Source organism: Drosophila persimilis, unplaced genomic scaffold, assembly GCF_003286085.1.
Source record: "Drosophila persimilis strain 14011-0111.01,24,50 unplaced genomic scaffold, DperRS2 tig00001407-arrow-arrow-pilon, whole genome shotgun sequence".
NCBI classification, from domain to species: domain Eukaryota; kingdom Metazoa; phylum Arthropoda; class Insecta; order Diptera; family Drosophilidae; genus Drosophila; species Drosophila persimilis.
The window spans coordinates 1-3687 of NW_020825484.1; positions in this window are offsets into that span (position 1 = coordinate 1).

Genomic DNA, 3687 nt, shown 5'->3' on the forward strand with positions numbered 1-3687 from the left:
GACATGGAGTGTTCCATCATGAACCTCGTATGCTACTCTCATCTCGTCCACCCGCTCGAGAGGTTGCGATCGTCGGACGTTTATAACCGTGTCGTGTCGCCTCTTTTTGATTGTTCTTTGCCGTGTCGCCATTTCCTTTTTTCTGCGGTGCCCTGTTTTCTTTTTGTGGTGTCTGTCGTGTGCCGTGCCGTGCCGTGCCCCCCCTGACATGACAAAAGTCCCTTTCCCCAACCGCCACTACTACTACCGACAAACTTTCTGCTCCCCAATAATAACATTAATTTAAAAAAAAACACAAACTAACCGAGAGAAACTGTGTAAAGAGTTAGAAAGTGCCAATAAATACATTAAACACAAACACAACACACCACAAGAGACTTTTCAATTAAAAACAACAAGCAGGCAGCAAATCGCCAACACACAAACTAACAACAACCATGACGAAGGGAATGGCCAGACGGGGGTCAACAGATGCCACAGCGACGGCGGCAGACCGGCCCGCAGAGGGGCCCTAGCGGCAGCAGCCAGGAGCCATCTACACCAACACCAACTCCGCCAATAGCAGCAGCAGCAGCCAGAGCCACTCGGCGCAGACGCCAACACCAACGTCAACGCCAATGCAGAGCGCCGACGCCACAGCGACGGCGGCTGCAGCCAATACAATGATAACAGCAAGCGTGAGTACCGAGCCATCGCTGATGTATCCACGGCCACAGCCAAGAGCCAAACACAAAGGGAAATTGCTGAAAAGACGCCGCTCTCACGGCCACTTTTCCCGCCTCTCGCGAATACCCACACATTCTTATTGCCTCCTCCCCACCCTGCATACGAAACAAGTAAACCAACTGAGAGAGTCGAAAGGGGGAAACGACAAAGAGACGGACTAAACAGTGAAGAGTCTGCAGAACAAGAGGGCCTCGAAACCTACCTGCCTTCATACCTACATATAGACGATACTTCAGCCCGAGGCGGAAAAAGCAGCGAACGATCGAACATTTACAATCGAACCTGGTTCGAGTTTGAGCTTGAACGCCCCTCTCATGACGAAAGCCCTGGCAGCAAACACAAACGCAAACACACATGCAAACACAACCGCAAATAAAATGACAACGACATTGTGTAAAACGGCAATGCAAATTAAATAACTGCGGTAGCGGATTGCGTTTTTAAAAGTTTTTATTTTACTTCTAACTTCACAGATATAGATTTAAGTAGAGGGTCACAAAGGATTCCGGACAAAGGGTTTGCGCGATCTTAATTTTTAGCTCGACTTTGCGGTGTCGCTTTTGGATCAAGACTGGCTTGAACTTTCTGATCTTTGCATCGTTGATCCCTTTCGGGAATAGTTTTTCTATAAACATTTTCAATTGATTTCGCCATCCCGAGTATTGGATTTCGTCATCCAAGAGAGAACTGGTAAAAGGCCTAAAGTGCAGGATCTGCAGAAAGCCGGGAGTGAGATTGTTTATGAGAAGCCGGGTGTGGGCAAACATTGGTTTTCCATTTAGGCGAGTGTCAAAGATTGGGATTGCGGCGGGAGCCCTTGAGATTGTACATCTTAGAAATCAATTAGGCGGAGGCCCAGATTGAAATTGTTTTTCGATTTGGAAAGCCAAAGATTGTTACAACTCGTATAAGAGCTCAATAGAATTGGGTACGGTAACTCCCCCATTCTTAAATGTTTCGTCCCGATATATTTTGAAGTTCTGATAGAGCTCTAATTTCTTCTGACAGTATTTGAATGTAGCTTTCCACTATTTCTTCTGACGGTATTCTTATTGATTTAATAAGTACAAATTTGGTTAATTTATAGCCGAAGTAAAATAACATTATCAATATCAAAATGATTAAAAATAATGTTGTTAATGGTAAGGCCGTATTACCTAATGTTATAAGGGGATTTAAAATATTAACATTATCAAAAGAAAATTGCTTATCATTCGATTGTATATAATCAACTAATTCAAAATCGCTATATCTATGATGCGATATATATCATAGAATTTTACCCTTATCATTTATGTGGGTTATATTATTTATTACAATTGTGTTGTTGAATATAAGGAGATACGATCCTAACAAAGTAGTATTGTCTACGATATTTTTGCCTGAAACTAATATGGCACCATCCTGAATGATGTCTATTTCTTTGTTTTTTCCCCTTTTTTTAGTGCAGTTGGCTTTAAAGCCATTAAGTAAATTGGGTGAAACAGGTATTCTTTAAATTTATTTGTGCGTAATTGTTAAAAGTTTCACTTTTAAAATTATTCATTAAATAGTATTTCTCCTTACATTCACAAACTTAACTAACATTCCATCATTTTGTGAGATGGCTCTTGCATGGTAAAACTTGCAAATATCTTTAATTTGAGGATATTTTATGTAAATGATTATTAAATCTGCATTTCGAATTATTTTAACCGTTGCAATGTCCAGCAGATCAGACAGTTCAACAGGATGTTTTTCATGCTTATAAATGTCCTCTATTTCGTTTTTATTTAAAATGTTTGTATTGAAAATGTTTACTTTTAAGAGGGTTATGGTATCAACTAAATTTAGTAGGTCAAAAGTTATTAATTTTAAACGATGCTTTCTCAGTATCGTTTCTTCATTGAAGATGACATTTTTTAATGAATTTGATAGCAATTCAATTTCTTTGAAAAATTTGGAATTTATTACAAATTGTTTATTATTATTTTCAGTTAATTCATTTACTTTGTTTTGTATTTTCAAAAAGTCGTCATGATCAGGGCTGCCTGCTATCCATTTCCAAATGGTACCTAATTCATTAATTCCCCTTTCATTCCGTTTTGGAACTAATTCTGAAATCATTAATTTTAATAGACTTAAGTCCATTGATATTTCCCACTCATCGTCTGAATTAATTGATTTGTTGACATTTTTGGATTCTTTATCAATTATCTCTCTATAAAAACTCAAATTAGTAATATGGAAAAGTTCAGCGTATGTTTCATAAGTGTAAACGTCTCTGTCGTCTTTGAGCAATAGATAGTCACTATGCGTATTACTTCCGAAGTCGTCAATATAACAAAAGTCAGTATAAGTATATTCGCAGACATTTTCTGGAAAAAATATTTAATATTTGATGTTATCTTTATGTATAATTCTGTTTCTATTGTTGATTATAATTTTATTCGGTCGATTTTCCTTAACTACCTGCTTTTTGTATCGGGATTGAAGTTTATTTCTTTCCCCGAATTTCTTTTCATAAACTACTTCTCCTATAAGAGCTAGACCAACGATGTTTTGGATCCAGACTTCTGTGATATGTCACTGCTCCAAAAATATTTCAAAACTTTGCCCCGCCCACTTCCGCCCCCACAAAGAAAGAGAAAACTAAAGACGCAGAATCATAGAGAATAACTATATCTATCCGGTTGCTGAATTTGGATCAGATCAGATAATTTTTGTAGCCAAAAGGAACAAATCAATTTGCATTGGCTACGCAGCGCCCGACGTCACGCTCAGACTGATTTTCTGTCTCTCTCGCACGCATTCTTTGTCGTGTCGTTTAATATTAGCGGCGTCTGCCGGAGGAGAGCCATACTGACTTAGTATCGGGTATAACTGTAGAGTTGCGGTGTCCGCAGCAACTCACAACGTTCCCCCTCGTTCTCTTCTATCTTTGTTATGTAGCTTAAGCATTTTGGTCTGAGATTCCTTAAG